The following is a 25096-nucleotide window of genomic DNA, read 5'->3' on the forward strand; positions in this document are numbered from 1 at the left end:
AGTTCAGGTGCTGGACCTCACCCTTGCAGGCCCAGAAATGTGGTGTCTGCCCATGGTTACCTGCACCCCTAGTTTCACAGGGCTTCATTCCTGCTCATTCTCCAGGTTCCCAGCCTTCTTGGGGGAAAGTCAGATGTTTTCCTCATTGGAAGGCAAAGCCATAGTCTGATCTTATAGTCCTAGGATCACAAGTTATAAACTATGCACCCTGAGGACTTCTGGAAACTGTATTTGTGCTCTGTTCTCTACTTTCTTGCCCCTAGTCTTCCTAATACATGATACTTGGGCAGAAACCAGCCAGTGTGCTTACCTGAGATGGAAGCCAAGACTTGATCATATTATGAGATCTAGCTCTTCCTTCCTTTCTTTCCTTCCTACAAATATTTGTTGGGCATGTACCATGTACTAGGTATTCTCTCTGCTGCCTCCAGTGTGTCTTTTGTGTGCTGTTGTCCCCTCTCTGTGACTTTTCTTCTTCCTACTTTAGATATCAGATTTCCTCCTGTCCTCCACCTCTGCTCTGTAACCTCTAAACCTGTTCTCAGGAAAGTTTAGCTATCATTTGTTTGCACCTTAGTGCAAATGTAAGTTGCTGTGTTCCTTTTCTTAGAAGAATCAGCATTTGACATTTAGTCTTTCATTGTTGTATCAAATGATTGCCTGCTCAAGAAATTTTAGACATCAGTTTGCAAGCAGGGGAGATATTTTCAAAGTATAAGGCCTCCTCCCAAACCTTAGAGTCATACCATGTGTTGACCACTTACTTGGAATATGCATGAGATTGATCTCTTCTGTGGCTCTTATTTTGTGATCAAAACAGAGAATAGAATTGATCAACATCAGAAAAACATGCTAACGTTGCTCTTAGGATAAAGTTCCAAACCTTTTTTTTAACAGCACACAAGACCCTGCATAATCCTGTCTCCTAACTCTTTAGACTTTCTATATCATTGGAGGAAAGCCACATTGGAATTTTGTCAGATCTTTGATCAAAATACCATCTAATCTTAGCATGCTTCTGCTTGGAGTGTTCTACTTGTCAACCTCCTTCAACATGCTAACTCCTACTCCTGCTTCAGGTCTCAGATGTTACTTCTTCTGCAAGGCTTCACCGACTCTCAGGAACCTGATGAGACTGGGATTAGGCCCCTGACACACCATCTCATAGCATCCAATAATTTTCATAGCACTTACCATGTTTATGCTTGATTATTTGTTTCATGGAAGGATACATCATTGACTTTAATCTTCACAGCTGTCTTATCTATTATTTTATATCAAACATCTATCAGAGGGCTGGGCTCATAGTAAATATCTGTGGAATGTACATAGGACCAATCTTTAGTACTATGTCTCTAAGTCAAAACTTGGCTAAGAGCTTCCCTACTGTTTGGTAATAAAAATCTGATTAGCTCTGCCTTGCTGAGTGGTGGTCACCTACTATTGAGATCATTCCTTGTTGGACAGAACTGGACTTGAGTTCTGCCCTCATTGTCTCATGCTGGGATTTCCCCACTTCGATCCAACCTGGGAGATCAAACTGGATTAATGTTTGACCAGGTCACTCTTCTGCTTAAAAGCCTCTGATGGATTGGAGTTGGCTACAGAATCAAGTTCAGACTCTGCCTGGCCTTCAAGCCCTCTGTAATGTGATCCTGGCCTATATTTCTGTATTAAATTCCTTTCTAAGTGAATGGTTTATCCTACCAAACATTTTTATTCACTGACTGTAAGCTTTTGTTTACATTGTTTACTCCATCCAGGAGCACCCCTTGCCCTTCTGTTGCTCAAACTTCTATCCATCCTGAGAATGCAATTCATATCCCACTTTCTCTGCACAGCAGTCCCTGGCCACTAGTGTTAGGACTCTTTCAGGTGCAAGTGATGAGGCTGATCTTACATTGGTTTAAGTAAAAAAGAGAACTTACTATAATATATGCAAGGTACTGTATATTTCTGATTCTCCTCTGGTCTATATGGCTTTTTTCCCCCAAAGGAAAACTGAGATACTGTTATCCCTTCTTCTGATAATAGTACTTCAATTTTTCTTTGCAACGCCCCCCCCCCCAACTCTTATACTCCATGCAGTTCAGTGAGGCTTGACCCCACCCATGGGTTACAAGAGTAGAAGTTTTTTCTTTCTGTGGGAAAGTCCTCTCTCCATCTGCTCCCTTCTTCCTACAGCTTTTGGCAAGAACTGTGGTTTACACTTTGCATTCTTCACAATGCCTTACACTTAGTAGCCATCTAGCAAGTTTTTGTTGATTATATTTTACAGTGAGGGATTAAGGGAAGGGTGGATAACTCAGATTTTCTTTAGGATCTTGTGGTTCAACGACTTAATTTTTGCCCTCACTGCTAAAGGAAACGGAAGGTCAAAACATCTGTGTTATGATCATTTGAATCATGGAGATGCAAATGTATCCTGAATATATTTTCTTAGCTATAAATTATCTCCTGGTCTACATGGAAATTATTTGACTCTTTGTATGTATGGTCCATCTATATGGCTCTTACATATGTAAAAGGAAGTTAGACAGGCAATGTCTAACTCAGCCTGCAGTCCTCCTGTTTATATAGATTTTCCTTATTTTTAATTTAATAGAGAAATTGCTCTCTCACTGAATTTTAATTCACAATGTTAAGACTTCAGAAATACAGTATTACATTCCAAAAAAATTCAATCTTCTTGCTGTCAAACACATGCCGCTCTCGCATGGGCACTTAATGTTGTCACGATGTCAATTTTATTAATACTTTTGACAAGGTCCTTGTAGATGAAGTTACTAACTTTTTATTCTTAGCTAATATGGATGGGTAAGAGGATGCTTGAGGTTTTTTCTCCTCTGTTTTCATGAAAACATGTACTTTCCCGCAAGATTGGATGAAAGTAGTATGTTTGTGAAGCACTCTAACATTCTGGGAGGGAAAGGTTTCCCTGCAGCTCAAGACCTACTGTTGACTATCTCCAAGTAGCTCCACAGTTGTTATCTCCCACTGCTGGGATGCTCTTAGATTCTGAAGGCACTGGAATCTTTGTTTCCTCCAAGAAATGATTTCTTCCACTTTCTTTTGATGCAATACCACTTGAATTTTACATGTGGCAAGTTATGGCTACAAAGCCATTGTCTTTTGCTCTTTAGGTAATGTTAGTGCCTCATAATAAGTAGAATGTAAGTTTTCAGATTTTTGTCCGAGAGTAGGAGTAGACTGAAGTACACTCAACACTCTCATATTAACTGTCTATTGCTGTATAGCAAATAATCCCAAAATGAAATGGCTTCAAACAATCAACATATATTATCTTGCACAGTTTCTGTGTGGAATTTGGAAGAGGCTTAGCTGGGTGGTTCGGGCTCAGGGTCTCTCATGAGGTTACGTCAAGGTGTTGGCCTGGGGCTGTCGTTATCAGAAGGTTTTACTGGGGCTGGACTGAGTTTTCAAGATGGCACATCCACACAGTATTGGCTGGAGGCCTAAGTTTCTTGCCATGGAGACCTTTACTTGAAGACTCTTATGTCATGGCAGCCGGCTTCCTCCAGAGTGAGTGATCAAAGAGAGAGGGAGACCATGGAAGAAGCTGCAATGCCTCCTACAATCTAGTCTCAGAAGTCACACACTGTCACTTCTGCCCTATTCTGTTTGCTAGAAGTGAGTCACTAAGTCTAGCTCATACTTAGGAGGAGGGGAATTAAGCTCCACTTCCTGAGAGGAGGTGTATCAAAGAATTTTGAAACATATTTGAAAACCACCACTGTTCTCTTGATTTTCCCACTTTATGACTAGCTATCTGCAAAATGCAAACCAAAGTCAGGGCTTTAGTCTGGGGTCAGCAAATGGACAGATGCATACCACTCCCTCAATCTTAGGGTAATTCACACAGAATTTCACCCTTCCAACCTAATCAAATAGATACTTCCCCAAAACTCTAAAAGGATGGAGTGGAAGCTGGGTCTGTGAGAGCCAGATTTTTTCTTCCACCTTTTCAAACAATGCTACCTGCTGTGCTCCTCATGAATATGCAGTGGCCAGGAGGTAGCTTTTCTCAGGGTATGCTCAAAGAGTTGGACACCCGTAAGACTTCTGAACAGGGACGGAACTGTGTGGTTGTATTCATCTAGACTAATAGGTCAGAATGCAGGCAGCAGATGGTAAGACCTGAGCAAGAAGCTAGCTGATTCTATTCTGCTCATTGGCAAAGGCCAGTCACAGATGGTGACAGTGAGGCTATGAGTAGATCCCAGTTCTGGGATCAAGCAAGTGCCAAAACCTCACACTAAAATCATCCACAGTACCACTGAGAGATGCGCAGGATCCACAGGCAGAACTCTAGGCTTGGGCATCTGAAACAGAGACCACGGTGATTCTGGCCCCTTGGTGGCTCTAAGTGCCCGACATGAGCAAGGAAGCACCTGGTACCAGATGGAGAGGTTGTGGGAATTGAGCACGACTGTCAGGCCACAGAGTGAAGCTTTGCACCATAAAGACAGATGGTGAGAGGGGTGCCCCCATCTGTGGCAGCTTACTGCCTTTTCAGTACTCATATTGCCTGTGTGCCCTTCAAATGGGTCTCTTCAAGAGCTTCTATAATACTTCCAAAGCATTTTTACTTAAAGTCAAATGTAAGTGTTCCAAGCTTTACTCCGGTCTGAGAGCACTCCATAGTTGTTCTATTTTCTCACATTTAGAGACGCCACATTTCTGATACACTAATTAATAAGGGAATCATAGAATGTTATAATTTATGACACTGAGCATTGGGAAAACGATGTCACACAAGGATAAAGTCAAGAGTAGAGTTTTCTTTCCATTACATTCCTGCCATTATGACACCAATGTGAGAGCAGAAGGGGTAGGAAGCATAGAAAAAAACACAGATTCATACTTCAAGATATAGACTGACTCTACATGTCATTTCCCTACTAAAAAACTCAGTGGCTCTGCTGGCACCACCTTTAGATGCAGGCAGGAGGAGCTGCCTTTAAATGGCTCTGCTTGGCCCTTCTCTAGCTGCACCCCTACATACTGAGCAGGAGTCCATTAAGCCAAGGAGTGTGTCCACCAGAGCTGTTTTTATCCCTTCAGACCTCACTCCAGGTACCCCAGAACCAGAATTCCCTGCCCAAATGGCTCTGAGCAACTTCCAGAGGCTGTGTGGGCTTTCCTCCTAGATTCTGAAATATGAACCCCTGCGCCCATGGAATGGCCAGGAAATGACAGTTTTGGAGGGGTAAAATGGGAACGGAGCTTGGACATGTGGGCTGGAGTGTCCATGGGATAGGTGGCACCTGGCAAAGTGGTGCTGAACTGGCTATGGGCAGCAAGGGCGGAAAGGCTGCTCCATGTGGGGATCAGCTCTGCCTGACCTGACTTGTTCCAGCAGGGAGCTCTGAGAAGTCCTAGAATTCTAAATTCAAACCTGGCCTTCCAAGTTGTTATGAAAATGTAGTCATCAAGGCAAGTCTCACTCTGTTGCTCAGGCTAGAGTGCAGCGGCAGCGGCAGCCTAGCTCACAGCAACCTCAAACTCCTGGGCCCAAGCAATCCTCCTGCCTTGGCTTCCTGAGTAGCTGGGACCATAGGCACGCACCACCACACCCAGCTACTTTTTTCTATTTTTAGTAGAGATGGGGTCTCACTCTTGCTCAGGCTGGTCTCAAACTCTTGACTTCAAGTGATCCTCCCACCTTGGCCTCCCAGAGTGCTAGGATTACAGGCATCAGCCACCATGCTCAGCCTCAAAAGAATATAGTTTTTTAAAATCTCCCAGTTTGTTAGCTAGTTTTACAACTTTTGCATATTTAGACATTTGATGTGTGGACCTCCATGTGTAGCCTTCTCATGGGCCCTACCAATGTTACAGTTGGTCCTGTGTCCCCATTTAATACAGAATCAAGTCTAATCAGTTTGGCCTGGTTTTTAAGGCCTTTACTATTTGATTTCTCTCTAACCTTATCTCCCACTACTCTTCCACAGGAATCTATCAAACTGACCAACCCACAGCCAGGCTTGGCCCACATCCTTTTCTCTGTGTTCTGGTTCACAATATTTTTTTCCTCTGAAAGGCCTCCATTTCTGCCCTGCATTTATAGGGGCCAACCTACTGTTTATGACCCAGCTTAAGCCTCACAGCCCTATCTCCTCCCTCTGGACTCTTCTAACAGCTTTTCTCGGAGCCACTTATGGGCACTCAGAATGTGCAACCGTGTGTAGCCATTTTTCATACTATGAACAAGGTGTGGTTATAAGATAAGGAGACATCAATATGCAACAGTCTTCAAACCAGGAAAGGGGAGAGAAAAAGAAGTCAGGAGAGTCGCTATAGAATCAAGAGAATGTAGTCAGGCAGGTACTAAAGGAAGAGATGTCAGCATTGTCAATAGGCTGAGAGAAGTCATTGGGAAAGATACTCCCCAATAGATCATTTATCCATTAGGAAAGAGGTCTTTTGTAACCATTGAGAGAAAAGCAGATTGTGTGGACAAAAGCAACATTGTAGTAGGAAAAATAAGAGATGAGAGAGTGGAGACAGCAAATATACTTCAATCTCTCTCAAAAAGTATGATTCTGAGAAGAAAGGAGAGGGTAGTTTGGGCGGAAGAGGTAGGGTGGTTTTGTTCTGTTCAAAGGATGGTGGAGACTGAATGTGTCGGAAAAGGGAGTTAGGTTAGAGGAATAATGGGGGAAGAAAGTGATGATGGGGAAAGAAAGGATAGCTGGATAAACACAATCTGGGAACGGCTGAGATCCAGTGCACAGGTGCAGGGGTTAACCTTGATGAGGAGAAAGGGCACTTCTTGCTGTGGGTATGGCAGTGAGGAGGGGAAGATGAATGAAGGCTACAGGATAGGCGTGATAATGAAGAGAATGGACTTAAGCCTAAAGAGATTGGCTGTCATTATACAGCGGAGGTTAAGAAAGCTGAATTTTCTGGGGCAGGTCCAGATTTTACATATTTAAATATCACAGTCTTCATTCATTCCTTTCACATTTATTCAGTGCCCTGTGTGTGCCAAACACCACTGGGCACTGGGGTCTACTTTTCATGCATTTTTGGAATTTGTTATGTGGGCGACTCAAATGAGATTTACTTTTTACCCTTCTAAAAGGCTTTAAGTAGAAACAAATGCGCGAATCAGAAGATTCCGAGTCCTTTGTCAGACCAGATGTCCCGGGTTGGGATTCGGAAAACATGGGCATCCTAACAATGGCTCCCTGTTTGAGGTGGAGAGGGAGGAGAGGCCGAGACGGGGAGAAACGGGACTCTGCACTGCGCGGAGGTCTAGGCGCAGGCAACCCGAGGCGTGGGCCCTCAACCTGGAAGACGCCAACCCTGCGCGCTTCGGTTGCTGTAACCAAGGGTAACAGCGCTCCGGTTTACACCGGTGGCAGACCGGCTTCTTCCCCAGACCAGGTGTAGCTACGGCGGCCTAGCAGAACCAGACACAAAGCCAAGCCGCGACACCCAAGCTACTTTGCCCTGAAAGCCCACGGCCCCCAACTACTTCAGGTCACCACTGCCTTTGACCGTAGTTTATTGATGAGGGGCGGGAGAGGGGCGGGGCGAATCACCTTTTCCCTCTTACAATTGGTCGTAGTAGACGCCGAGTTCCGCCTACTGCGCCGCCGCCGCCAGGCTGCCAGGGCTGTCACTCGAGGAGCCCCCGCCCCGCCCCCCGCCGTGGCCCCGCCCCTCGCCGTGGCTGCGATCTCGCGGGAAGAGCGGCGGGCACTGTGGTGCTCGGTCTCCAGGCTGCGCGCGGAGCGGGAGAGCTTTCCTCACACAAGCGCTTCCTCGCCGAGAGGCAGGAGCTGCGGCACCGCAGGCCTGAGTCGCCCCTTCTGCGCCGTCTCCTTCTCGTCCTCAGGGCTCCCGGGTCCGCTCGCCCTCCGACCCTGCTCAGGTAAGAAGGCTCGGAGCGCGTCTCCGCTGAGGAGCGGCGGCGGAGCCGGGACGCGGAGCCGCCGGGGCAGGCGGGCTCCTGACGGGGGCGGCTCCGGGGCTGCGCGGCGCTGCCTGGAGGGCGCGAGGCTTGGCGGGGTTCGGGAGTGCGAGGGGCGAGGCGGCGGTGCCGTGGGATCTGGTGCGGGCGCCGAGGGGCGGTGTGGCGGGTTCCAGAGCTCCCGAGGTGAGGGGGCAATATATTGGGGGTCGGGGGCTCTTCCGGCTTGGGATGGCGGTGGGTGGCGGCATAGAGGATCCCAGGTCTTTGGAGTCGAGGGAGATTTATCAGAGTCTTGGGGTTCTTTGAGGTGGTGCACTGGGGTTCCGGGATATGGGGTCTGTTTATCGGGGTCTCGGACCCTTTGGGGTCAGAAGATGCAGTTCAGCAAGGTCCTGGGTCTCCGGGGGCAGGTCGTTAGGGTTTGGGGGGTCCTTTGAGCAGGCGTGGGCGTCTGTTTCGCGTTGCTGGGAAGAAGCGGCAGGGTATCAGGGTTCTGTTTAGCGGGGTCTCCGAGACAGAGGGCGGTGTGTCTGTTCTGCAGGGGCTGGGGCCGCCTTCCTGGGTTGTTGGGGGCGGAAGGGGCCAAGGCGACCAGCGTCTGTACTGGGCTTTCTGCTTTGCCCAGAGAGGGGCGGTCACTTGGCATGGTCTGCAGTCTTTTGGGGGCGACGGGGCGACTTAGTGGGTCCCGGGTGATTTCTCCGAGTGGGCGCGGCTCAGCTGGTACTGGGTCTGTTGGGGGCCGGAGGGGACTTTAGTAGCATCAGGAGCCAGCCCGTTAGACAGTCTGGCTGGTCTGCATCCTGGAACGTTTTTGGTCGGGTCTCTTTCTCTCTAAATGAGATTTACTCAATGCTTAGTTGGAGGATTGATCGGTGTTGTTGCCTAGTTGGAGAAATAGTGCGTTTGTTCTGCAGTTTTCTTTTCTCTGCCCCGGATCCCTGTGGGGGCGCGCTGGTCTCGCTGGAGCTCTGGGAGCTAGCGAGGTGGCAGCACCTTAGGCGGGCGTATGTCTGTAAATTCTTGTGGAGGCGAGGCCCCGCAGATTGAGCGTGGATACAGCTCCTGAGCAACTGGAAGCTGTTGAGGGTGGGGAAGGCCGGGTGGTTTTGGCTTCCTTTTCTAGGTGGTCTGCTTTGCTGATCCTACATTATTAGATCTGTTCTGAAGTCTTGCCTGAGTATAAAGCAGAGTCAAGTCGTGCTGTGAAGTGTGTCCTGCCTTCTCCCTGTCCTTTCAAAAGCGTTGTTGAAGAGAGATAATTTCAAGTCCAGCCACCAAAAAACATTGGAATTTGAAGTCCAAAAGCTAGAGCTCTGCAAAAGCATTTGCAGCCTGTAAGGATGGCTAACAGAGCTCTTTTAGAGATTGCTGCTTAACAGTTTCATTGTACTGTACAGGTGTCCTTAGCGTTGGATCTTTTGCAGAGTTCTTGGTAACTAGTCCAGACTTAGGTGGAATTTAAATACAATTACCTGTATGTATGTGTATGTCGTTTAAAAATAAATGTATAGGTGAGAAAGCCTGTGCTTTCGCCTGACAGTTCTTTTGGTTAGATAGCTACTCACTCTATCACAGAGGCCTGTAAATGAAGTCTACAGGCAATGGGCCCTGTACTCACAGTGTTTCTGTAAATCTATAAATTGGAGTTGACAGACAAATTTGTTGCTGAGCAGATATTTGGTTCCAATGACAGACCAAAAAACCCTAAGCAGATCTTTTTTCCCCCTATTTTATTTTATTTTATTTTATTTTATTTTATTTTATTTTATTTTTTTGAGACAGAGTCTTGCTCTGTTAACCTGGGCTAGAGTGCCATGAGCCTAGCTCACAGCAACCTCAAACTCCTGGGCTCAAGCGATCCTCCTGTCTCAGCCTCCCAAGTAGCTGGAACCACAGGCATGTGCCACCATGCCTGGCACACACACACACACACAACACATACACACATATGTATGTATTCTTTTTTTTTCAGTTGTCAGGCTAATTTCTTTCTATTTTTTTTAGTAGAGACGGAGTCTCACTCTTGCTCAGGCTAGTTTTGAACTCCTGAGCTCAAATGATCCGCCCATCTCAGTCTCCCAGAGTGCTAGGAGTACAGGCGTGAGCCACCACACCCAGCCTCCCCCTATTTTTGAGAGAAAGACAAATGATAAATTAAGCAGGTTTCAGAAACTTTTAAAAAAAAAGGTTTTGCGATTTCTAAGTAAGCATAGACTGATTAGTCAACAAATATTTGATTATCTGCTGGATGTCACAGCTCTAGTGGTACCGTGATTCCAGCTGTCATGTGATTCTCTAAATCAAGAGGGAAAGGAAGGCAACAAATGAATACATTAAAAAATTGTGATATTGCTAAGGAAGCAATACATGGGATACTTGGGATTCAGCTCTCTCTTTTATTTTATAAACCCTGAATGAAATATAATTGATTTGGGTTGTGATAACCAGAAACCAAGCAAGATAGTGATCTGCCTTCTTAATTATTAAAGAAACATTAAGTTATGGTCGGTAGAGTTTAGGCATTAAATATATATAGACTCTTTGCAGATGCTTGTGTTATGTAAGCATTAAAAAGTCTGTAAGGGTACACATCACAAACTTACCCATGTTTGGAGAATTCTTCAGGAGGGAACTGCAGAGAATGGAAGAGAGCTGTTTATTTTTATACTTTTATATTACTTTAATCTATTTCAATGAGCAGGCATTACTTAAATGCAAATTAGAGAAGTCTAAAAATTAAAGAATTTTGGTTACTATACAAATTAGTGAAATGTACTGTATTTATAAGGCTTTTGTCAATGTTGCCACTTCCACCTGTGTGTACTAATGAAGGAAAAATATACTTAAAATATCCTAAAATTATAGGGGGGCAAGGTAGAGTGGGTAGCACAGCAAAAGACATAGACCTAGGAAAAGACATAGAAAAGAAATAGACCTAGGAAAGACATAGACCTAGGAAAAATGTTAAAACATGTTAAGGTTGTTGGATATTTTATTATATAAAGATAAATTAATCTTAGATCTTACTTTTTTCAAATTTAATTGTTTCTTGAGTTTGAGAAAGGAAGTTTTTAGATTTCTAAAGAAAAATATGGTGTGCTTTTGTGGCAGGGGAGTAGGTGTTCCTATTGTGAGACAAATTTCAGGAAGAGATTTCTTTTTGTCAAACATATACACATATACTAGATATGTTTTTCTTGTGAGGCATGTGAACCATAAAGACAGTTTTATGGTTTCATTAATACACTGCCGAAAATAACAGTACCAAAGTGTCTTTTGAATTATCATTTGGAATTCTAGAATCATAAATGTGATATACTAAAACAATTTCTAGAAAGGAAATCATAAGACATGAATTCCAATCTTCACTGGGCTGCCAATGGTGTGACCTTAGATAATTTCTTCATCTCTCAGGCCTCAGTTTTCATATATCTCTATTAAATGTATCTGTCTCTTTATGTACATATCAAGAGTAGCCCTGCTAATAATTAATGTAAACTTCAATTCCAAGGATTATACTGCATTGGTTCTTATGTTGCAGATCTGCAGTATTATATGTACAAAAAGAGAGAGATACCATAAGAGTAGCTAGTTCTCAGGATACAACCAGTTCCGTTTAATTTTTATATATCATATCTAATTTTAGAAGCCTCTTCTTTTTTAAAGATATGTGGGAATTATTTAATTTCAGAATATACATTCATGAAAGTAAATGATTTCCTTTGGATAATTTAGCTTTATCTATTAAAGCATTATTATTCTTATTTCTGATCCCTGGTTCTGTCGTAGAATAGTATATGATAATGTCATGTCTTTGTTTAACTCTGGATGTAGAGTGAGGTCACTAGTGTTTGCCTGCAGACTTGACCCCCTTTAATTCATCTTTACACTACCTCTAAGGTAATTTTTCTATAATGCAAATCTGTTCATTGCTTCTTTCTTAAAACCTATGCTTTATTGGTCCCAACTCTTTATCATTATGAGGCTTTTCATCATTTGGCTCATCTTCTGCATTTCCTCACTATAAATCTCAAGCTCCAATTGTACTAATAGGAGCAGAGCAGTTTACTGAATGAGCCATGCTGTTTCCTAACTTAGAGCCTTCACATATGTTCTCTCCACAAATTAGAATACCTTTCCTTCTCTTGTCTTGGTGGCAAAGCCTACTGTTTCTTCGAGATAAAACTTAAGCACTTTCTGCTTTTTAAGTGTTCTGTGTCTTCTGATCCTCCCTCTTCACATGCCACTGGGTGGTTCACTCACTGTATCTTGTCCATTCATTCACTTTATTCGTTAGTGTGCTGTAATTATGTCTCTCTTTCCTCCTGGACTCAAAAGCAGGTTTATATTTGTCCTGTTATCTTTTGAATCCCTTTTGCTTGTTTACACATAGTTGGCTCTCACAACATGTTTGAACTCTCAATACCAAGATTAAGTGTTCATAATGTCTGAAATGAGTTAAACTCAAATCTCAGTCTTGTCCTATTTTCCTAAATTTTGAGGGTCTCTAAAATATCTTATTCTCTTACCCCTATGTCACAAACTGATATTAGAACCGTAGTTTTTAGATTCGTATTAAGGAAGTGACTCCTAGCACTATAGAAGATAAAGGTTATTTTGTTAAATTTGCAGAAAAGATTTGTAGAATCTTGAGGCAGCCATTAATCTCTACTTCTAAAATTGCTAGGAGAAATATTAACTAGTTTGGGTATTTCAAATCTTGGACATAAGCGATTTGGTAGATATTTAACCTTGGCTGCTTTTTACTTTGAAAATAATAGTTGCTCATGTGTGCAGGTTTTTATATTGGCTTAATAATTGCTTTACATACAGTGCCTTTAATTTTCAAAACAAATGTTGAAGATTTATAACTTGCTCAGGGTCATTACCTACTAAGGAACAGAATATGAGTACATCTAGGTCTGATTGGCTCCAGGTATTGTGCTTTTTCATAATATTACACTGCTTTCTGAATATGACTGCTTATTTGTTGTTTAAAATTATTAACAAATACTTTATTCATTTTATAAATTGAATAAGTAGGTTGTAAGGTTTATTCATTCAGTTCTTCCAAAAAAGCTAAAGTAGAGAATTTGAGATTGATTGGATTTAGAGCCATTTAATCCAACTCCTTCATTTTAGCATATGAGGAAACACATATTCAAGAGTTAAATGGCTGCTCAAGATCACATAGCTGGTTGGTCTGTAAGATTTTCTTTAAGCTGGTTGTGAACATTGGTGTTGTGAAACTATTATTTGAAAGGACTGCCAGATGCTTGATTTTTTTCCCCCTTGGGGGGAAAAAATCCTTGAGAAGTAATGTTGAGGATCTGAAAGTCTTAAGGACATGGCTCAGAGAAAATCCTGACTTTGTTTGGATCATGACATGTGGAGACACCTCAGTGCCTTTGTTCATGTGATTCTCTAATCTTGGTTTCATTCCTTCCTCTTTTTCCTTTATAAAAGTCTGTTCATAGTTTACTGATTTTATCCCTGCTGAGTTGTTATTAACATTGGCCTCACCAGTAATTGTTTAAGTGAAAAACCATGGGCCTACTAATAGGAATACAAAAATGGATGATATCCAGTCACTGCCCTGAAGAGGTTTGGTCTATTTGTTAGTGGGAGGCAGTATATATTTAATTGCAATGTAGTATATAAAGATGCCATGAGTAATACAGCTCTAGCAGTTTAGAAGAAGGTAAATGTAGGCTGGGCTAGTGGTTACAGAAGTTTCTATTTAGAAAAGATTTGACTTAAGTAAGTCTTTAAATGAAGAGTTGGAGTGGTATGGAAGGAGGAGAAGACTTGGGGAAAGAACCTCTAGCTTTTTTTTTTTTTTTTAAATATCAATTTTAGTTAATCTCACTCTTGCTCACTTCCCTTTAGCCTCACTCCTCAGTGTTTCATAAAGCCTGGAACATGTTCTTTCAAATATCAATGTTTCCTTCCCTTACTTCCTTCAAGTCTTAATCAAAATATCATCCCTTCCATGAGGCCTTTACTGATAACTTTGTTTAAAAATACAATATCCCTTCCACACATACTCTTTGATTACTCTTGCCTACTTTGTTTCTTTTTTGTTTGTGCTTTCCAACATTTTCTATGTTTTTATTATCTTTCTACCCCTACTAAAATGTAAGACTCACAAGGACAGGGATTTTTACCCATTTTAGTACCTTCTACAAAGGAAGTGCTCAAATTTTTGTTGAATAAGTGAATAAGACAAGGGCACTTTAAAGCAGGAACTTAAAGAACATTTGATCTAACCTTCTTATTCTGTTCTTTCTTTCTGGCAAGCATAGAGGAAGAACTTTCCCTTCTGTGTTTCTTTTTTTTTTTTTTAATTTGATAGGGCTGTTAAAATATGTAAAAAAAAAATAAAAAAAAAACAGTAAAGTACACAAATCGTAAGTGTACATACAGCTCAATGGATTTTTACATATATAAACATGTAACCACCAACCAGATCAAGATATAGACCATTTCCAGGACCTTAGAAGCCTCCTTCATGCTCTCTCTTAAAGGTGACCACTTTTCTGACCACTATCACTATAGAGTCGTGCTTTTTCATGAACATCATATGAATGGAATCAAATCATTCTTTTATGTCTGATCTCCTCTGTTTAACATTATTGCATCTGTGAGATTAAGCCATGTTTTTTGAGTTAGTAGTTTATTCCTTTTCATTGCTGTGTACTATTTTATTGTATAAATATTAATATGTATTTATCTGTTTTACTGTTGATATTTGGGCTGCTTCCAGTTTTTAGTTCTTGGAAACAAAGCTGCTATGACCAATTTTGTACGTGTGTTTTGGTGGGCATAAAAATCCATTTCTTGGCTAAATAATTAAGGGTTAACATCACTTAAATATATAATAACATATCTCCATATATATACATATATACATAATTCTTAATTCCACATCATTCTTTGCACATGCTAGATGATCATTAAATGATTGAAGATGAATTATTAACTAATCTTTTACTGTGAGATTATCTCAAACTTATTAAAATAGTCAATAACAGGTTTTTTTTCTCTGCTAAGAACATTGATGAAAATCTTTGTGCATAATCTTTTTCCATACTTAATTTTTTTTTTAGGATAAGGATAAAAATGTTCAGTCAAAGGACCTTTAAGACCTTAAAAGAATTAGATATTACTATAATGCTTTTTAGAAAGATGCCAATTTAATGTTAATGTTAATATTGAATATTAGATTTAAAAACCTTTTCTAACTTGATAAGCAAAAGATTTTTAATTTATATTTCTTTGATTATAAGTGAATTTGAACATTGTAAATTCTTTTAAAACAATTTGATGTTAAAATATTTATATTTCAAGATTTTTTAAAGGATCCCTCAGGTACTACCTTGTAAGGTAAAAGATGATTTAACTAGAATTAATGTTATATTATTACAGTTTTTCCTTTTAATAGATAAATTTTGAATAGTTATTACATACAAAAACATACACAATTTAAAGACCTAAGCAGTTGTTCTAGAGGCAACCACTGTTATCAGTTTCTTTTCTTTTGCACATCCCTCCCCCCTAGCCAAAGATATGGGATCTCTCTCTATTGCCCAGGCTGCAGTGCAGTGGCACTATCATAGTTCACTGCAGCCTCCAACTCCTGAGCTCAGGTAATCCTCCTGCTTCAGCCTCCCATGTAGTTGGAACTACAGGTATGCACCACCATGCTTGGTTTTTAGTTTCTTATATATACTTCTAAAGATATTATAGATCATGTGTATATAGAAACGTGTTTAAATAGAATATATGTGTGTGTGCTGTGTGTATATATTTGCCAAACATTAGATGAATTATGGAGACCATTCATTAAAATATTGCCTGGCTTAGATGTGGAATTGTGTACTAAAAATTAGAAAGGGTCTAAAAATGATTAGTATCTGGCTACTGGCCCAGAAGGAAGAAAAACAGGGTCTGGCAGCATTTGGCAGTAATTTTCTATAAGACAAGTGGCCTTAGCTCTTTTTATTGTTGGATTGGTTCTTTGACAATATAGAACTTCTGTTTATATTATAGTACTGATTCTATAGTACTATTCCAAAATGGAAAGCCAGGTTTTTAAAAATTAGACAGTTGATACCTGGAAGAAACTCTTTAACTACAAAAGCTATTTGGAGGTATTTAGGAAAACATTTAGGGGAAAGATGCTTTATTCTTAGGCATTTTAGGATTTATTTCCTTGACATTAAAGTTTTAGCAGAACTTTTATGACTTTGTTGCTTAACAGTGAAAGTTTGAGCTTGAATAATTATAAATAAAATTCTTTATTTTCCTAAACTTTTATTTACCTAGTTAAAAAACCTATCAACCTTGATATAAACATATTTTTAAAAAGATTTTCATGCCAATAGTATAGTAGTCATTTGTCTCATATTGGAGTTCTTTTTGAGTCTGTGGCCATACCATCCTGAATGTGCCCAATATCATCTGATCTCGGAAAGATCTTTTTGAGCTTGATTTGAATGTTACATATGGTAATTTGAGCAGTAACACTCAGAGGTTTTAATTGGATTCCGCAGAGTTTTAATGGTTTAGGGAAAAGATATTTGCTTTGGGAATAGATTTTTTTTTTAAGGCTCTTACTTTCAGAAATAAAATTTTAGGATGACTATTGTTTACTAAATAATTGTGTGGCCCAGAAGTAAGGGTATTATAAGAGTTCCTATTTATTGGAATTTGTATATCCTATTAGAAATAAATTATAAGGCTATTGGGGCTGCTGAAAGAATTTGTACCTATTAGTAGTTAGTAATATTTGGTGAATTTTAAGAATTTGTCAGAGATAGGAAGAGATCATCTTGATTTTTTTAAAAATGTTTAATTTTGAAACAGTTATATCTTTATAGGAGAATTGCAAAGATAGTATAGAGAATTTTTATATAATGTTTACCCTTCACTCAGCTTCCCCTAATGTTAACATTTTATATAATCCTGTTATGTTTATCAAAACTAAGAAATTGATCTTTTTATTTATTTATTTTTTTGAGACAGTGCCTCACTTTATTGCCCTGGCTAGAGTGCAGTGGCACAGTCCAGCTCACTACAACCTCCAACTCCTAGGCTCAAGCAATCCTTCTGCCTTAGCCTCTGGAGTAGCTGGTACTATAAGTGTGTGCCACTGTGCCTGTCCATCCTGATTTTTAAAAAAGAATTCAGCAAATCTTTTTTTGAATACCTACTATGTGTAAAAGAGTATTTTAGCTGCTGAAGTGTATACAGTATTAGAGAATAAATAATGGTTGCAGATAATAATAATAATAGACTGGTGAACTTGGTATCATTCCTTGAACAAATTCGCAAACAGATTGTTGAACACATGTATTGTTCGTACTTATAAAAGAAGACATTGATCACTGGGAGCCAGCATGGATTTACAAAGAACAAGTCATGATACCTAGCCTTACTTCTTATAGGGTAAGTAAACTAGTAGGTACATCAGGAGGTATTCTGGCCATAGTATATATAGAATTATAGCTATATTTATTGGATTTTTAATAATGTGCTGTACACTGGGTTAAATGCTTCTACATAGGTTGTCTCATTAGTTCTTGTTTTACAGATCAGGAAAGGGACCCTCAAGCTTATACATATAGCATTTGACAGCCTCTTATGATGTCTTTGTACAAGATAGAGGAATATGGTCTGAATAATTACATAGGTAGGTAGATTTGTAATTGATTAAAAGGCCATATCCAGAGCTTACTGATGAATGGGCTGATGTTAAACTGCAGTACGTTCTTAGTGGTATGCCTCAAAATGCTGATTTCCCCCATGTCCTATTTAAGATTTTTATTAGTTACTCTCCAAATTCTAAGGGAGTGCTTTTTACATGTACAGAATCAAGACCCGTACCCCTTATTTTTAATAATTAGGATGACAGTCTGTTAAAAGTATTATTAAAAGTCTTATTAAAAGTTTATATTTGGTGTGTAGATATTTGATGGGGACAAAGAAAGGCCTATAATGGAATATTTTGTAAAAGTCTGCACAGATGCAAGGTGGGAATCTTGGATGCCTAACAGTAGTAGGTGTTTTGTTTGTTGTATGCAGAGGTGTGTGCCTGGGTGTGTCTCCTTACTTGTCTGAAGTTGATGAGTCAGTGGTTTATTATAACTGTCCCAAAAGTTTACACCTATTTAAGCTATATTATTTTGAAGCAGGTTGTCCAAAACACTGTTGATTATCCTTTTCTACTCTGCATCTTGCTTGGTGTTTTCAGTTTTGTTTGCTACATTTTAAGGAGGACATTGATAAACAATATATTCAGAGGATAGTAATCAGAATGAAGCAGTGTCTTGAAACAGATACTTGCAAAGTAATTGAAACATTTGAGGTTGTTCAGCTTGAAAGAAAGAAGACTTTAGTAGGGTATATGGTAAAGCTTTTCACATTGGGTAATTGGAAATCTTTAATGTACTTCCTGACTCAAATATGTCATTCTGTGAAACACTTGAAGGGATGGCATGTAGAAGAAGGATAAAGCATATCTTTTGCATTCCCAGAGGATGGAACTAAGAACAATGAATTAGGCAAACATTGGTTCATAATGAAGATCTTCCTCTTCCTCTTCCTCACTTATTCTTTCTCTTCCTCACTTATTCTTCCTCTTCCTCTCTTATTCTTCCTCTTCCTCACTTATTCTTCCTCTTCCTCACTTATTCTTCCTCTTCCTCTTCCTCACTTCTTCTTCTTCTTCTTCTTCCTCTTCCTCACTTCTTCTTCTTCTTCTTCTTCCTCTTCCTCACTTCTTCTTCTTCTTCTTCTTCCTCACTTATTCTTCTTCTTCTTCTTCTTCCTCACTTATTCTTCTTCTCACTTATTCTTAACACCTTATGGCTTCATATAGTATCGTATGTTAGTAAGGAAAACTACTTTTTTGACTATCAAGCTCTTAAATTAGAATGTGAAATAATTTAACTAGATGGTTTTTTAAAAGTTTATTTACAACTCGAAAGGAAACAAGATTTTAGTCTTGTTCTAGAAATTTCACAGACTGTGTGAAGCTGCTTTTAAATATGATAGCATTAAGTATCATTAAATTCAAATACTTATGATTTTTCTCTTTTGTATATCAAAAAATGTTAGTGCCAAAAACTGAAACCAAAGATTAATAGCTTCTACATGATTTAGTTGTTTAAATTAAAAATGAAACAATAACCTATTTTATTCACTGTCTGTTCCTTCAACATACCAGGAGTTTGTTTTGGGCTTCGTGATCTTCATGTTTTTAAATACTAAGAGTACTCCTTCTTTTAAGCCTATCTAAGGCCTAATCTTCAGGACTTTACCCCAGATACATTATTAAAAGTCATCTTAGGTTCCTCTATCCAACACTGGTACTTTTCTTTCTTTTCTAACACTTTGGTATTTTATTAGTACCATATGATGTGCTGTTTTGAATTGCTTACTAATTGCTTTATAATATGTAAGTTTTTTTTTAATCAAGATTATAAGCCCCCTGAGGATGCCTTCATGGAGCTTGAAAACTATTTAATGAAGTTCAAATTTAGAGACTTGGTGGTTGAATTTCAACTAATATAAAAACACTTAACAGCATAAGAAAAAGCTTATGCAGAATTTCCATATGTTTAATTTCTACTTTTATCTTCAGTATGATCTTTATTATTTGTCTTCATCTAATGTATTATAAAGTCTACAGATAATAGTAATATAGCCACTTAAAATTAACAAATGAGAAAAAAAATCTTCCCTCATCCTGACATTCTTAATACCACCATCTCCCAAATTTTGGAATTTCTCTTTAGTTGTTTTCCTAAGCATATGCCAATTTCCTTATCATTAGCCTTCAAAAGTGGCAGATAATTTTAAAATACCATATGAAATAAAGAAAAATCAGGAGATACATTCCAATAAATGTATTTACTGTACTAGTGGTATACTTTTTACTTTGTCGTACTAATACGAACCCAAAAAAGTTTAATTAAAAAATATTTATTTGAGAAGTATGTCTGTGACATCTGATTGAGCCATAGATGAAATTGGTTTATAGTTATCAGCTTCATTTTCTATATTCTCCATGCAAAACCGGTGAGTGTTCCAGACTTAGCATGTTTTAAAATCAAGCCAGCATTGTCGTATTTTGTTTTGATTGACTTTCACTTAGGGGAAGAATGGGTCCATATCAGAGATCTGTTTGCCTTCTTCAGCGAAGCTAATGACATTCTGTTATGGTGGGCTTTCACTTCTTCTTCATCTGGGGGCCTCTCTGCAATGTAAATTGCTATTTTCCAGTTATCATGTTACTTAAATTAAAAAAAAAAATTCTGAAGACATTAAGGAAATGTGTGAATTTACCGAGCATAACTTTAGAACCCTTAAATAGGAAAACATCAAAAGACAACTAGGGAGGTGAATATACTGGCTGGGAAAACTAACATTGTATTAAGTCATGTAATACTGTGCTCACTTGCTTATTTTTAGAAGCTAAACGTCCCTTACATACTAATGCTACTTCTCTCAAATAATTATACTAATGAAGACTGGATAATTCAAAGCCACTTTTATTTGGCATGGGATGTGATTATATTTGTATTTGTATCATGGGATCCTATTGCTTACTATTTTATTCCTAACATTTCACAGTGTCTAGTACATAGCAGATTCCAGAGATACCATAGTAGAATAAATGAATAAATGACTGATGCCATTTTGAGGTACTCAGGAATTTGAAAATTGAGTAATGGATGCTCATTGTGGTCTCTCAGTCTCTGCATTAAATTTATTTCTCTATTTTGTTTTGTGTTTATGGTGTCTGCCACAACTGGAAGGTTGTTTTGGTTGGTTCTAGAGGCTCAGCTTAGAATCAGGATATACTCTGCCAAATTGAACTTTAACTTTGGAAAAGGAGAAGTGGAAAATGTTTGTTTCAGAACTGAATTAGTAACAATTTTCACATTTGTTTGTGTTCTTTATGATAAATATAAATGAGATAAAACAGGAGATACCACCCTTTATTGATAATTTCTAAAACAATAGTATACTATGTTATGAGTTCACCTTTTTAACAGTTTCACTGAGGTATCATTGGCATATAGTAAACTGTGGATATTTAAAGTATACAATTTAATCGGTTTTGGCATAGGTATATACCTGTGAAACCATCACCACATTCAAGATAGTGAACATAACCATCCCCAGAAGTTTCTTCATGCCCGTTTGTAATCTTTCCTTCATGCCCCTCTACACACCCATACCCTGTTGTCTCAAAGTAATCATTGATCTACTTTCTGTAACTGTGGATTGTTTTGCATTTTCTAGAGTTTTATATAAAAAGAATTATACAAGACTGGATGTGGTGGCTCACACCTGTAATCCTAGCACTTTGGGAGGCCAACATGGGAGAGTAGGTTGAGGCCAGGAGTTTGAGACCAGCCTGGCAATAGTGAGACCCCCATCTCTACAAAAAAAATTAAAAAAATTAACCTGGTGTGGTGGCGTGCGCCTGTAGTCCCAACTACTATAGTCCTTGTTCAGAAGGCTGAGGCAGGATTGCCTGAGCCCAGGAGTTTGAGCTTGCAGTGAACTATGATGATGCTATTGCACTCTAGCCCAGGCAACAGAGCAAGACCCTATTTCAAAAAAATTATACAGTATGTGCTGTTTTCTTTTCTTTTTTGAGTTTCTCCTTTGTTGCATGTATCAATAATTCATTCCTTTAAGTAGTAATACTCCATTATATGGATATACTAAAATTTGTGTATCATTCATTTGCTGATGAATACTGGTTATTTACAGTTTTATTTACAAATAAAGCTGCTATGAACATTAGTGTATAAATATTTGTATGGACATGTTTTCTCTGGAGTGGAATAGCTGGATCACATGATAGGTATATGTTTTAACTTTTTTGGGTGTAATATGTATTATAAAGGGATATTTTCTTAATACACAAAGAGATCTTATATATCAGTAGGAGTAAGACCAAAACCTCAACAGAAAAATGGGGAGAGGACAAAAACAGGCAGCTCATACCAAAAGAAATACAAATGGCTTTAAACATAAGAAAAGATTTCTGGAAAACTGACAAAAAACTTCGTATATTTTGTAAAATTAGACTTCTAGAGCCAAACTGCTTGGCTTTGCATGTTCTCTCATTTACAGTGTGATTAAGTTACTTAACCTTTCTTGTCAGTAAAATGGGGATAAAATAGCAATAATGCCTATCTCAAGGGATTGTTATGAGAATTAGATGAGTTAATTTATGTGTAGTTCTCAGAACAATACCTGGCACACAGTAAGTGCTCTATGAAAGTTAATTTTTATTGTTATAAAAATGCAAATTAAACAATAAGAGAGCATTTTTCACTTGCCAGATTGACAGGGATTAAAAAGTTCAATAATATACAATAATGGCAAGGATGTATAGAATCACTAACTCTTATGTAGTGAGGTAGGATTGTAAATATGTGCACTTTCTTTGGAGGATAAGTTGACTACTTATTAAAATAATAAATGCTCAAACTTTTTGATTCAATTTTAAAGAATTTATCTTGGCTCATTATAGTATTAATTATATTGCCAGAAGACCTAAATGACTCTTAATAGAGGTCTGGTTAAATGATAACCACACAATGAGATGTCACGTAGCCATAAAAAGAAATAAAAAAGCAGCACTTATGCATGAGCTCATCTCTAAGACATTATTGGGTAAAAAAAAAAACTTGCAGAACAGTATTTATGGTATGCTGACATTACCATAAAAAAGTAAGTTGTATATGTGTGGGAGCAAATACATATACATATGCACACATTTTGCTTCAATATGCATAGACTTTTCTGGAAGAATACACAAGAAAGGGAATAGTAGTTGCTTCTGAAGAGGGACTGGAAATAGGGGCTAGGAGATTGGAAATCTGAGATCTCAGTAAGACTTTGGTTGAGTTTGGTTGTATAAATTTTAATAGTGCTTGTTTTTTTGTTTTTGGTCAAGAGTGTATTAAAAATTTCTTTTAATTTTGTAGTATGTAATTATAAATTAACAGGAGTTGGAAAATTAGTATAGAGAGGTCTCGTCTACTCTTTATTCAGTACCCCCTAGTAGTGACATCTTATGTAACCCTAGTACAATGTCTGTTCTAGGCCTGTTTCAGCTTTCTGTTGGTCTCAGAAAGCCCAGTTGAAACAGCTTTACATAATTAGAAATTTAGTTTAACATAACTGCAAGTTCAGATGAAGGGTAGGCTTTAGGATTAGTTAATAACTTAATGAAGACACCAAAGATTCAGATTCTTTCCATTGTTCCATGCTGCTATCCATAGTGCTGGCTTTATATCAAGGCAAGATTCTCTTTGTAGTTGTACAGTATTTACCAGGAGGGAACCATGTGTTTTATAAGTAAAAAAAAGTCTGGCTTCCTCCTAACAGAAAGAACAAACTTAACCAGAGGCCATCAGCAAACCTCTTCTCATATCTCATTAGCATGATTCCTCCTCATTTCTGAATCTATTTCTGGCAGCGATGATAGACCCACCTTTGAGCTAAAGTTAGTTCTCCAAGTTGCAGCCAGTCAGAGTATGGATATTGGAAAAGACAATCATAATGTCTGCTACAGTATCTGCCTTGGTTGATTCTAGTACTCTGAGGTTTTTTATTCGTTCTTATCTGATACATTTTTCTAATGACTTAAAATATGTTTAGTCATATTTTATTGGTTTCATTGCCATGTTTAGAGCTTTCTATCTTGTAGGGTAATATAACAATTATTAAGCATTCCTTTCTCAAAAAAGAGAAAAAATGTTAGAGTAGTGATTGGAGATAATTGGCAAATTTGAATCTGTACCTCCTTATAACCAATAATTTTTAACCTCTTTCACCTCCAGATAATTGACTTAGCTACCATTTACATAGAGACTTTAGTGATTTGATCTGTATCTCCTTTCTTATAGTAAAAAATTGCCTGAAGCATTGTGGTAAAGTAGAAAGAGGGCTGGGTTATGATTAAGGTTCTCATTAATTCTAGTTGCACTGCTTTTCAGTTATGTGTGATCATGGGCAAATTGCTTTGTCTCTCTGACCTTCTACTTTCCTTTTCTGCAAGCTGGAAAGAACAATCTACTTTCTCACCAACTTGTTTTTATTGGTGTTAAATAAGCTAATATGAAAGAAATTTGAAAAATATAGAATAGCACACAATTTTAAATTGCTTTCATTATTATACTAATTAAAGGCTAGACAGTTAAAAGGAAGAAACTTAAATAACCTAGGATATTCTGTTTAAAAAAATGGTTAACTTAGATTCTGAGTATCTAAGGTATAACAGAAGATAAGGATATGTGCAGCTTTTTGAAATTAGATGCTTAATGAATAAAAGAAAGAAGGCTTATGATTGAATAGGTATTTGAATGCTTGATGCTAGTTAGTGTATCCTAGTAGCTAGTTTTCAAATATTGTCCAGAATTTTTTAATTTCAGATTTTGCCCTTTTTTTTTTATTGTTATTAAGCCTGTTTTTAAAGATACCAACCGCAGTGTAGATTGTCAACTATAGGGCTTTATGTAGCTTACAGGATGTGATAGATACATTTATTTATTTATGTCAGTTATTGACTGTTTTCTCATATGTACTCTGTTCTTTTCCTTTCTTGGAATATTATTCTTTTGAAGAACTCTGAGGTTTCACACTGAAATGTGGGTGGAGTTTGGTGGTTGTTACCAATGGAGATGTCACATTTCATTGCTGAGAACTATGAAGAACAAAACTTCATATTTGGAATTGAATGAAATTAAGATGACAGTAAGGAATTTGACTTTTAAAAAACTACTTAATATTATTAATATATATTCATTCATGTCTTAGGTTAGTGTTCATGTTGAATTTGAATATGTTAAATTGTAGAGTATTAACTGTAGTTTCTGTATCTTATTACTATTGATGAAACAAGGTATATATGCATCTTAAATGGATATCATTCACCTTTTTGTTTTGGGCTAGTCATTGTTATCTGTTATGTTGGATTTGGAGTAATACTCTTTTCTAAATAAAAAGACCAGTCTTACCATATCTTTTTCTTTTATTAATATATAGGAGATACTATATATACACATTGAAGGGAAAAGGGAACTAACATGTTGACTTTGTTTCTATGCACAAGCA

The 25096-nt window shown here is 38.3% G+C and overlaps 1 protein-coding gene across 1 annotated transcript in view; it reads left to right on the forward strand.

Moving 5' to 3' along the window:
* Nucleotides 1-7704: 7704 nt before the first annotated feature.
* The window catches only part of GLCE (glucuronic acid epimerase), a 117466-nt gene continuing 100074 nt past the window's right edge, over nt 7705-25096 (forward strand). The window contains exon 1 of the mRNA XM_012768346.2: nt 7705-7903. The gene's annotated coding sequence lies outside the window, so the exon portion shown is untranslated. The remainder of the gene's footprint in view (nt 7904-25096) is intronic.

Source organism: Microcebus murinus, chromosome 6 (assembly GCF_040939455.1).
Source record: "Microcebus murinus isolate Inina chromosome 6, M.murinus_Inina_mat1.0, whole genome shotgun sequence".
Taxonomy (NCBI): domain Eukaryota; kingdom Metazoa; phylum Chordata; class Mammalia; order Primates; family Cheirogaleidae; genus Microcebus; species Microcebus murinus.